Here is a 12,869-nt window from a genome sequence, read left to right as displayed (position 1 = left end):
CCTTAACCTGTGGGGCTGGACTAACTTGGAGTAACTAGTGTCAAAATTGAATTGATTTGTAGGACACCCAGTTGCTGTCCACAGAGGACTAGAGAATTGCTTGGTGTGGAAAACCCACACATTCGGGATCAAATACATAATGTGGGTAAAAATACTGATCATATCAGTTGTACTCTTGATGGACCCTCAGATTGTTCACAAGTTTCTTCAGCTGTAATCAATACTGTAACAAATGTTTATTTTTAGAATTACTGTATGATACAGCAATCTCACTCCTGAACATATATCCAAATAAAGCTACAGTTCAAAAAGATATATGCACCCCTATGTTCATAGCAGCACCATTCACAATAGCCAAGGCATGGAAACAGCCTAAATGTTCATCGACAGATGAATGGATAAAAAAGATGTGGTGTATATATATATATACATATACACATATACATATATACACACACACACACAATGAAATACTACTCAGCCATAAAAATGAACAAAGTAATATCATTTGCAGCAACATGGATGCAACTAGAGAGTATCATATTAAGTGAATTAAGTCAGAGAAACACAAATACCATATGATATCACTTAATGAAATACCTAAAATATGACACAAATGAACCCATGTATGAGACAGAAAGAGACTCATGGACATAGGGAACAGACTTGTGGTTGTTAAGGGTGTGGGGGCTGGGGGAGGGATGGAGTGGCAGGTTGGGATTAGCACATGTAATTGATTACATATAGAATGGATAAATAACAAGGTCCTACTGTATGGTACATTCAATATTATATGATAAACCATAATGAAAAAGAATATAAAAGAAAGAATATTTTAAAAAGAAATTATATATATATATATATATATATATGTATAATTCAATCATTTTGCTATACAGCAATGGGGCATCCCGGGTAACTCAGCTGGTAAAGAATCTGCCTGCAATACGGCAGACCTGAGTTCAATCCCTGGATTGGAAAGATCCCCTGGAGGAGGGCATGGAAACCCACTCTAGTATTCTTGCCTGGTGAATCCCTATGGACAGAGGAACCTGGCGGGCTTACAGTCCATGGGGTCACAGAGTTGGACACGACTTAGGGATGAAGCACATACAATAATAATTAACATTGCAGATCAACTATACGTCAATAAAAAATTAAAAGAAAAGAAATAAATAATTTTTAAGATTTCCCAGAAGAAATGGGATATAATAAAGAGATTCATAGGGCTCAAATATGAAGCTCCCACTGTGCCAATAAGCCTCTTCAAGCAGCAGTTCTAGTCAGCCTTGGGTGTTGCCAGGCTCCCACAGGAGGAATTAAACTTTTAGAAAAGAGAGTACCTCTCCAAGTGGAAATTTCGCCTTGATAGATTCACCTGGCTGCAGCCCAGCTTTCTGCTGTGCCGAAGAGCTTTCCCCTGAGCGTTCAGTCTCTGCCTCCTGAGCCACCCACACCTCTGCTAAGCCCTCCATCACCCAGGAGTTAGGCTGGGGGACCCTGTTGTTCCATCCAGGGAGGGTTTTCTGCCAATTGTGGAGAAGGAGGTGCCTCTGAAATAGGGCAGAAGGAGTTCAGCTCTGGAGAGAGAATACCTTTGATCCTAGAGATGGAGGGAATGTACACAGATTACTTGTTTCTCATTTTCTGAGGGTCATATACTCCTGAAAGCTATAGATCTTTCCCCCCAGAAAAAAACGTGCTTATTTTTCTGTAAGCGTTAGTCGCTTAGTCGTGTCCAACTCTCTATGATCCCGTGGACTGTAGTCCACCAGGCTCCTCTGTCCACAGAATTCTCCAGGCAAGAATACTGAAGAGGGTTACCATTCCCTTCTCCAGGGAATCTTCCAACCCAGGTTTTGAACCTGGGTCTCTTGCATTGCAAGCAGATTCTTTAACATCTGAGCCACCAGGCAGATTCTGCACAAATTTAGGGTATGCACAGACCTCCTGAAGATGTTATCTAAGGCAAATGGTCCTCAGGTCAGCAACCTGGCTCCAGGTACACTGCAATCACATTCCTTCCTGAGGCTCACCCAGCCCTTGGCATGGATTTGACACAGCGTATTTTTCTGTGATTCATTAACGCTTCCCTTCCTCCCATCACTGACCTTGTGCGAGGTCTTCCTCAGGCTGCATGTCATGTGCCTCCTTCTTCCTCCAGCTATCCTGTTTGGAAAGATAAACCCGCTTCCTAGCCCTCAGAAAGCTCTCGCTGGGCACAGAAGGCCATCATCAATGCCACCGACCAACACCATTTTTTCCTGCTGTTGCTATTACCCTGACCTGCTTTCCTAGCCTCGGGTGCAAACCCACACTGGAAAGACTTTCTCTCTAGCCTTTTGCCATCTGGATCTGTCTTCCGGAATCTTCCTGAAAGCTGTAAATCTTTCAAGTAAACTAGATTTTCCTCTCTGGCCTCTGCTTGTAAATATGATGACATTGTAGTTGCTAAATTTTTTAAAGGAAGTTTGGCCAAAAAAGAAAAAAATGCTAAAAAAATATGTCAAATTCAAATAGCCAAGAAGGATTTCTGTTGGTGTTCGTGCTGCCCCCTCCTGGTTAGAAAAGAAGCGCTAAGTAAAGGTGACTACTTGGTCAGTCGATTCTTGCTCAAAATCCTCACCGTTTTACTTTATCTTGATTTTTAATTGGAGTCCTACAAAGTAATACTGATCTTTGTTATTTACAAAGGCAGGGTACATGGGTGTCTATTTTAATACCTCATAATGTCCATTAAATGTTCTTGCCCTTTGGTCCAGAAATTTCCTTTCCAGGAATCTGACCTGAAGAAATAGAAATGTAAGCAAGAGATTACCTTCAGGGATAGCCATCTTGTTACTAATGGTAGTAAAATATAGAACAAGGTTAAATGTCTAATAACAGATGGTATAACACAGCCATAGGATGAAATATTATGTTCACCTTAAAATGATGTTAATGGAAAATTTTTAATAATATGAAGAAATGTTCATAACATGTCAAGTAAAACAGGACACAGAATGATAAGCAATGTACAATCACAACTAAATTTGCATTAAAAAAGAAATCTGGAAGTAATATATCCAAGCTTAATCCAGCTTTCTCTGAGTAGTGGAATTAGGCTATTTAATACATTCATATGTTTTCCAGTTTTCCTATGAGTGTGTGATATTGTAAAATCAAGAAAAAAAATCATAAAACTTATTTCTGCATGGTGTAAGGAACATGGACTTTAGAATCAAATAGCCTAGATTTATATCCTGGCTCTGTGTCCTTGGAGTGATTCACTCTCTCCAGATTTGTTTCTTCAACAGTAAGTGGGGTATATAATAGTATCTGCATATCAGAATTATTGTGAGACCTGAGTCTGCAGAACAAACCTTACTGAATAATCCTTATCTTTGATTAATTTCTCTCATATAGTTACCTTCCCCAAACTTACCACCACTAGAAGCCAAAACTGCTTTCCCTTTGTCTTGCCTGTCTGGCCACTTCTCCACAATATATCACCCTTTATTAAAATAGTATATAAGCTCAAAGGTCTAGCCTCTTTGAGTTTTCACCTCTTTGTGAGGCCCTCCAAGTGCATACAAAATAACTTTTTTTTCCTGTTCATCTTTTGGTCAGTTTAATTCACAGATCCTAGGTACTAAACCTAAAAGGATAGAGGAAGACTTCTTTTTTCTCTTCCTTACACTATCAACATTTGCAAACTTCTATCAGTGAGCAGGAATTATGCAGTTCCTATAAATTGTGCTGCATGTTTAGTTGAAGTCCCTTATAGCTGTCTTTTTAGGTACTCAGACCAGCTACCATCTTGCATTGAAAGGATCACCAAGGCAGTTGAAAGAATATTTCAGAGATAGGACTGTAAAACCGTTATAGTCAGTCTCAGACAATGAAGAAAATCTTCAAATAGATAGACAGCCACTTAGGGGTAAAAGGGGCTTTTCCAGTGGCTCAATGGTAAACAATCGGCCTGCCAGTGCAGGAGAACTAGGAGATGCGGGTTTGATTTCTGGGTCAAGAAGATCCCCTGGAGGAGGAAATGGCAACCCACTCCAGTATTCTTGCCTGGAGAATCCCATGGACAGAGGAGCCTGGAGGGCTGCCGTTCATGGGGAGTGGGGATCATAAGAGTCGTACATGACTGAGTGCACACACATGCATTTAGGGGTGAAGACTTGAAGTCTTACATATTTTTCACACAAGGGTAGGAATATTAATAATAAAACACTTTTACCAATTTATGAATCTTGAATACCACTCAATAACAGAAGTTGAGAGCTCCTTTATAACATCCATTATACTTATCAACATCCTACTAATTTCACCAATGAAAATCTATTTTTGATACTTGATACTTAGTTTCCTCATTTTGGTGTCTCTCAGAGGTAAAGGGAGCCAAAGTACTTTAAATGGCCTCTTCCTGAGTGATAATTTTCTAACATAATCCTAGCTGACCACCCATGGAGAGCAGAGGCCTGATTAGAATGGTTGCTGCCCTAGGGTGTCACTTCAAATGTGCGTGCATCGTCTGTCACTCAGTCATGTCTGACTCTTTACCACCCCCTGAACTGTAGCCTGCCAGGATCCTCTGTCCATGGAATTCTCCAGAAAAGATTACTGGAGTGGGGTGCCATTTCCTACTTCAGGGGATCTTTCCTACTCTAGAGATTGAACCCGTGTCTCCTCTGTCTCCTGCACTGGTAAGCAGATTCTTTACCACTGAGCCACCTGGGAAGCCTGTCACTTCAAATAAGTGTATATAAATATCACAGGACCTATGCTGCAGTGTTTTAGAGTAAATCACACAGATAACACCTATAAAGCAATAAAGGCCCTGAAACAGGTAAGCATACCAGATTACGTGATTAGTAAGTCTGACGCAAAAGTTCCAGGTTGTTCCATATTCTGAACTTTGAACTGCTTCCATGTACTTCCTTACAGGTTTTGAACTATAAAACTGGAAAGAGGAAATCTCATTTAAAATAGAATCAGGATGCCAGAAGGAAGCTCTCTTGCCTTCCTACTTCTTTCTCTCTGCAGATCCCAAACAGAAGGAGACTTGCCTTTCATCTCCAAGTGGAAGGTTACTACTTTGGAACCCCAGCAGGGGGAAGGAGGATTTTCTCCTTGCCTGGCAACAGCCTAGCCAATGAGAGATTGTGGCAACTCAGCCAGTGAAGTCACCACGCTTTGCACTCCCAGTTTCCTCCAGTGGACTCTTTATTTACAACAGGCTGTCCCAGCTGCTCCTTTTCCTCTGTGAAATAAGCGTCTTCTCTTTTGCTTCTCAGAATGTGCCTAGGGTTTTTGCTCGAGCATGCTTGTCCCAAATTGCAATTCTCTGCCATTCCTAAATAAACCCATTTTTGCTGATAAGTCCATTTTTGTGAAATAAACATAAAATTGGCTGCGTTATGTTTATAAAAGGTCAAACAGATTAAGTTTTTTTTCCAATGAATTTCTATTTTCCCATTCTTTTCTGAAATGTGGCTGTATTGAATGGGACAAGAAGCCTAGATGGTAAAGGTCTTCAGTCAGAATACCCAGGGGAGAGAGTCAGTGCTGATCCCCAGGTTCCTAGGGTCAAACAGTTTATCCCCCTACCCTCACCCATGCCAGGGCCCACTGCACCTCAAGAATCCCATTAGAAGGGCTGCTTTGGCATTCTGAGAGTTCTCCATTCAGTGTGGTTTTATCAGAGGAATTAAGCCAGAAAGTATGCAGCTCAGATAACAGGATTAATTAACATTCTTCTCATTCTGCAGACAACCGATCTGGGAGGAGTGCCTCCTGTGTCTTGCTGGTCCTACTGCGGTGGGCCTGGTGCAGGCCTGGAGCTGCCCAAGGCTGGTCTGGGATTTAAATGACTCTGCTGAATCCTAGCCTTCTCTAGGAACCGCGTGTTGTGAACAAAACAAAACAAAACAAAACTCTCCTTTGTTCTCATGGGGCTTTCCCCCTCCTGTTGGCCCCACTGGTTTTCAGCTTTGTATTTTTAGGCTGGTGTCGCTATACGGAACCTGGCAGCTAATAATGATTGTAGCAATGAGAGCAGGCACTAACATTTATGGAACCGTCCCTGTGGACCCGCATGAGGTATTCACGAAATCCATGTGGAATGAGCCTTCACTAGAGGTCTCAGTCTCAGCACCAGCCCACCTTGAGTCTGTACCATCGTCCCAGCAGGCTTAGTGGTAAACAATCTGCCTGCCAATACAGGAGACAAGGGTTTGATGCTTGGGTCTGGAAGAGCCCCTGGAAAAAGAAATGCAACCCACTCCAGTATTCTGGCCTGGGAAAAGTCATGGATAGAAGAGCCTGGTGGACTCCAGTCCATGACGTCGCAAAGAGTTGGACATGACTGAGTGGCTGAACACCCCCACCCAGAAGATCTGCCTCCAGTATGGCATTTGTGAGCAATGGCTCCTCCACTGAAGACCGTAAGCAGAGATAAATATGCAGATTTGGACTTGCAGTGTTACCAGCTAGCGCTGACTTTAAATTTTTCCCAATAGGTACCTCCTCTCCCCACCATCCCCAAACTTCACTCTTCTTCCACCTTTCTCTTCATTTCTCCTCTTTTTTCTTCCCCACCCTCAGCATCTATAATTCTCTTGATTTTCCAGAGCTGTTAGGCACTAACTCTCATTTTGCAAAGCCCAGCTGACACTCAGGAAAGGAAAGCTAGCTTCATCCCTGGAATCCAACTTCATGGCCTCAAGCACCTGTCTTGTGGGCAAGGGGTCCTCAGCATATTCCAGTTACTACCTTAGCTCATATAATTCTCTTGACATTCTTGAGAGGGAAGAGAGGGAAGATTCCCGGGGATCACTCCCATTTTGGACAAGAAACAGGCTTAGAGGTTAACTTGCTCATGGTCACAGCCAGATTCAGAATTAAGAAATCCATACCTGTGAGGGTCTTAATGGCTTGGCTTACTGTGACCATATGTCTCAGCCCTGGAGAGCCCCAGTTTAAGCCAGTGTTCTTCATGCTCCATGGCGCCCTAGTCTGGGAAGTTATGGTCACTCTAACTATGCCATAGACTTGTCCATTTTTGCATCCACAGCGCCTGGCAGCCAGCAGTGCTCACTGAATAGCTTCAGAGACACTTCCTGGGTGGGTCCTGAGATGGACATCAACCATCTGAACCAACCGTACTTCCCCTGCCTCTGCCTCAAAGCCTTTGAAGAGGGCTCTTTTGCAAGGCTGTCAGGCAGCTAACCTAACAAAATGAATTTCTCTCTGTGCTTCAGGCTCCATTCATCTCCCTGTGGAACCGCAGCACAGCGGGGCTCAGACAGGCTGGGCGACCACGGTGGACACCTTCACAAAGGCTGAAGCCATCATATTTCATCCTCACCTCCCTCCCTGGGAGACAGTCAGGATTGAGATGGATTACACTTGTTCATGAGCTAACGTTTCAAGTGAGAGTTGGATGGAGGCTTAATAGAATTAATTAATTCTCCGTGTTCCAAGAAGGGAGGGAAAAGGGAGATACGGGAAAACTCCACCACAGCAGGCTCTCTGGTGGCCCCAAAGATCCTGGCAGGTGCTCACTGGTTTCTTTCTACGCCCTGATTTCCTTTGGGGCAAGGTTAGTTTTGTTCAGAGCAATGAGGAAAAGCAGCCTTTCCCTGATGGCTTGTTATTTGTACAGGAAATGAGCTCTATGGGTTTAGATTTTCAGAGTGTCGACTTCAGGCTGCAGAGGGGCCAGGTTCCCTCCCTGCTTCCCCCTCCCTGACCTCTCCCTTTGGAGCAGGGACAGAAATCTCAATCCCTAAAGTGAGAGACAGCAGGTGGTGTTTAAAAGCTAAGACTGCGGGGCTAGAATGCCTTGCTAAGAGTTCCAGCCCTGACACTACTTTTAGTATGGACCTTCATGTTCTCATCTGTAGAACGGGGTTAATAACCATACCTCTTCCAAAGATGACTGTGACAACGAAAGGTGAAGCCCCTAGTTCAGTGTCTGACATATAGTGCCACATACCTATGCTGTGTGCTGCTGGCTGGTAAGGAAAATTAATGTGGATAAAGGTGTCTGGATAATAGGAAGGGGGATGCTATGCCAATTTAGACAGAATGTGCTCCATCTGAACTAGACAGCCTGAATCTGTGGGCATATAGACCCAGTGTTGCCAAAATCTTCCAGTTTTTCAAAAGAAGCCCCCCTGTCCAGATTTTGTGTGACATCTTCTAAGTTGTGAATGCTGATGATGAATTTAAAAAACATGAGATGCTGGGCTGCACAGGACAATCAGTGGGTCTGATGCAGCTGGGGGCCTGCAGATGGTGGCCTCTGCTTACTTACTCCATGCTGTCCCTGCAGAATGGAGGAGACCAAAGCCATGCAGCTTCCAGGAAACACAGAGGTGGGTGAATTGCTTTTATTGCACCCAAAGTAGTATTTGACAATCAAAAAGGAGGACAGGGGACGGGGTGAGCATCTGAGACTCAAATGGGCAATGGTAGGTTGGCAGTGCCCAGCCCAGGGGCACTCAGTAGGGAAAAGGCATCCCAGTCTAGGCAATTTCCTGCTGGGACAGGGTGGCAGATAAAGTCCAGATTGTGGGTGGCTACTTACGGGATGTCACTAAATCTTCGAATCACCAGACTTACCCTTACTTTCCAGTCACCATCTTAACACAGGACCAAGAGCCTGGCCTCAGGCATCAAGCTTTGTGGATTACATCCTGGCTCCAACCCACTCTCAGCTATGTGACTTTGAACAAGTAACTTTACTTCTCTGTGCCTCATTTTTATTTGCAAAATTACTAGTGCCTGCATCCTGTAAATAGCCACCCACCATCTGGACTTTATCTGCTACTGTCCCAGCAGGAAGCTTACTTAGACTGGGATGCCTTTTCCCCACTGAGTGCCCCTGGGCTCAGCACTGCTAACCTACCACTGACCATTCAAGTCTCAGCTGCTCGCCCCTGTCCTCTGTCCTTTTTGATTGTCAAATCCTACTTTGGATGCAATAAAAGCGATTCATCCCCCTCTGTATTCCATGGAAGCTGCATGGCTTTGGTCTCCTCTATTCTGCAGTGACAGCTGCAGTAGAAGGAAATGAAGTGATATATGTGAAAAGTTAGCATAGGACCTATCACATCAAAATTACTCAATAAATATTATTATTAATATAAGTAACCATCATTTAAATAAATGTTAGCTTTTGTTACACACAAAGCAATAGAAAGTTATGAAGCACTTAATGGGTCTGAGTTTTAAATCCCGGCTCCATGGGAAATATTAGGACATTGAGGACAGGCCCTAAATCTTACTTACTACTAAATCCCCAACGTGGAGCACAGTGTTCATTGAATAAGGGTCTTCTGTCCTCAGGGAGTGGCGGGGAGAAGCAAGACTTAAATGTGTAAAAAATTAACAATGAAAGATTAATGCTGCTCAAGTCATCAAAAGAAGGGCAATCTGAAGCAGAAGGGTGTGAATATCTGAACGAGTCAAATACAATTCCATTGAATATTCAGTTTCAGAAGAAATCAACTCAGATGCAAGCAGTCAGGGGAAAGTCTCAAGGAAACAAAGGTGTGGCTTGGCTATGAAGTAAAAACACATTCCAAGAGGGCTGAGTAAATGGAGATGGCGACAAAGTGCTAGGTGTGTTTCAGGGACAGTGAGCAAAGGAATTTGACGGGGGCAGAGTGGTCAGAACAGTTAGTAGGTGAAGGAAATCTGGAAAGCTGGACTGACACTTTATTGAAGAAGGCCTTCAAAGCCAAGCAATGGTAGAGATTGCTAGATGTCTCTCCTTCTTTTTAAACAAAATTCTTAGTTTATTCACTAAATATATTGATACTATACTTCTCAGCCTCAGTGGTAGCTGGGTGCAGCCATGTGACTAGATCCTGATTTAGTTGAGGCCAATGAGACTTAATGAGATTTAAATTCTGGGATATTGACCCAATGGCTGGAGCTTTAGCAGCCATCCTAGTTCTAGAGGCAAAATGCTAAGGCTTTTGGCAGAAAGGAAGGAAAGAGCCAATCTCCCTCATCAGTCTCAGATATTCTACCTCTGAATGGCTACTAAAGAGAGAAATAAACTTTACTGTTTAAGTCACTGTTATTTGGGTCTATTTTAACATGCAGCCAAACCTAATCCTAACTGATACACAAGTCAAAGACTTTATGCTTTATCCTGGGATATCAGGCAACCATTGGAAATTTTTTTGGTGAGTAACAAGATTCCCTGGTGGCTCAGATAGCAAAGAGTCCACCAGCAATGCAGGAGGCCCAGGTTTGATCCCTGGGTCAGGAAGATCCACTGGAGAAGGAAATGACAACCCACTCCAGCATTCTTGCCTGGAGAATCCCATGGACAGAGGAGCCTAGTGGGCTATAGTCCATGGGATTACAAAGAGTCGGACACAACTGATCAACTAACACTAATAGCAAGATGAATATTTGGTATGGAGTATACAACCCAGAATAGTCTGGAAGCAGCTATGCAATAGGGATGGAAGGAAAGGGAACCCAAAGGCTGAAAGCTCAGAGAGGAGACTAATGCAGTAAGTGAGTAAGTAAGTAAGTGTTGCTCAGTCATGTCGGACTCTGCAACAGTGCATGCACTGTAGCCTGCCTGGCTCCTCTGTCCATGGAATTCTCCAGAGAAGAATACTGGAGTGGGTTGCCATTTCCTTCTCCAGTTAATACACTAGTTTAAGCAGAATGAACAAATGAGTGTATTAGTTGAATTATCCAGAGACACAGGACTAATAATATTCTTGCCTGGATGATTCCATGGACAGAGGAGCCTGGCAGGTTACAGTCCATGGGTTCACAAAGAGTCAGACATGACTGAGTGATTAACACCAACATTAGAATTCTAATAGAACTAGCAGAATTATACATATAAGAAGGAATTGGCTCACACAGTCATGGAGGCTGAGAAATCCCCAGATCTGCAGTTGACAAGCTGGAAACCCAGGAGAACCAATGGGATTGTTCCAAGTCCTAGTCCAAGTCCAAAGGTAAAAGAAGACCAATGTCCCAGCTCAAAGACAGTCAGGTTGAGAGAGAGATTTCTCTCTTACTCAGCCATTTTTTGTGCTATTTAGGCCTTCAGCTGATTGGATGAGGACCACCCACATTAGGGAGCACAATCTGCTTTACTTAGTCTGTGGATTCAAATGTTAATCTCATCCAAAATACACACTCCCACAGACACACTCAGAATAATATTTGAACATTATCTGGGTACCTTCTGGCCAGTCAAGTTGATGCATACAATTACCCATTACAAATGAGCATGTGTTGAAACCTGTTTTGAGGGAAAAATCATTATAGGAACTGGAATTAAAAAGTAAAATATACATGGAGTATGATGTACTTTGATAATGTTGAAAAAAGTTACTGCTTATTAATTGATCCAACTAAAATCTTGCCTTAGTGGCTCAGGCCAGGCCAGAGAAAATCAGATAATATTGTATAATATTTTATTTTTAATTTTTATTTATTTATTTATTTAACTTTACAATATTGTTTTGGGTTTGCCTTACATTGACTTGAATCCGCCATGGGTGTACATGTGTTTCCCATCCTGAACCCCTCTCCCACCTCCCTCCCCACCCCATCCCTCTGGGTCATCCCAGTGCACCAGCCCCGAGCACCCTGTATCATGCATCGAACCTGGACTGGGGTTTTGTTTCACATATGATAATATACATGTTTCAGTGCCATTCTCCCATGTCATCCCACCCTTGCCTTCTCCCACAGAGTCCAAAAGATTGTTCTGTACATCTGTGTCTCTTTTGCTGTCGCGCATACAGGGTTATCGTTACCATCTTTCTAAATTCCATATATATGCGTTAGTATACTGTATTGGTGTTTTTCTTTCTGGCTTACTGCACTCTGTATAATGGGCTCCAGTTTCATCCATCTCATTAGAACTGATTCAAATGAATTCTTTTTAATGGCTGAGTAATATTCCATTGTGTATATGTACCACAGCTTCCTTATCCATTCGTCTGCTGATGGACATCTAGGTTGCTTCCATGTCCTGGCTATTATAAACAGTGCTGCGATGAACCTTGGGGTACATGTGTCTCTTTCAATTCTGGTTTCCTTGGTGTGTATGCCCAGGAGTGGGATTGCTGGGTCGTATGGCAGTTCTATTTCCAGTTTTTTAAGGAATCTCCACACTCTTCTCCATAGCGGCTGTACTAGCATATAATATTTTTAGAGGAGGCTCCTGAGTTAGACTTCCTGAGTTTAAATCCTGGCTCCTTCAATTACCAGCTCTGCAACCTTCGGCAAGTTATTTAAGTCCTCTGTGCCTTGGCTCCTTCTTCACCTACATGACAATTGGGGATAATAGTTTATGTGCTAGAGTTGCTGTAAGCATTAAATGAGAGATGATACTCATTCATTCATGGGTTGTTATATTACACCTGTTATGTGCCCCACACTGTGCTAGATGCTGAGAATATAGGCATGGACAAAAGAAAATCCACTATTTGGATTAACTAGCAAGGACACTATGAATAAGAGAATATTTATAAAGAAAAGTGGCTTTCACTTTTGCTTATTATCTAGTTGACAGACCAAGAGTTGCCCTATGCAGAACTTGTTTTTCTGAATTTATTAATATCCTATAATTATCCTGCCAAAGCTTCCACTTAAGTAGACCATACTGTATCTGGATTGTCCCTCAGGTAAATCAACACAGTCTTGTCTCCCCAATTAAATGAAAAACACAAACATGTTAAAGCATGCTGCTCCCCAGCCTCTTTCTTATTTTGAAAATAAGAGTGAGCTTTATTTTGATTGTCTTTGATCAGAACGGGAGTGATTGTAGAGAGAAATTTTCTGTTTCAGTGAAAAACTATAATCCTTTCTTGTGGGTTATCAGATTC

At 42.7% G+C, this 12,869-nt stretch overlaps 1 long non-coding RNA gene across 2 annotated transcripts in view; it reads left to right on the top strand.

The window, feature by feature from the left end:
• Window positions 1-12,869, top strand: part of LOC133054896 (uncharacterized) — a 64,808-nt gene that overhangs the window by 28,115 nt on the left and 23,824 nt on the right. The window contains exon 3 of one of the 2 annotated variants that reach the window (XR_009692529.1): window positions 5,032-5,341. The exons of the other annotated variant lie outside the window; for it this stretch is intronic. This is a non-coding gene — a long non-coding RNA (uncharacterized LOC133054896). Of the gene's footprint in view, window positions 1-5,031; window positions 5,342-12,869 lie in introns of those variants that run through there. 2 annotated transcript variants of the gene reach the window in all.

Source organism: Dama dama, chromosome 1, assembly GCF_033118175.1.
Source record: "Dama dama isolate Ldn47 chromosome 1, ASM3311817v1, whole genome shotgun sequence".
Taxonomy (NCBI): domain Eukaryota; kingdom Metazoa; phylum Chordata; class Mammalia; order Artiodactyla; family Cervidae; genus Dama; species Dama dama.
The sequence above is the reverse complement of the archived record's forward strand: the minus strand, read 5'-3'. Positions and strand labels throughout refer to the sequence as shown.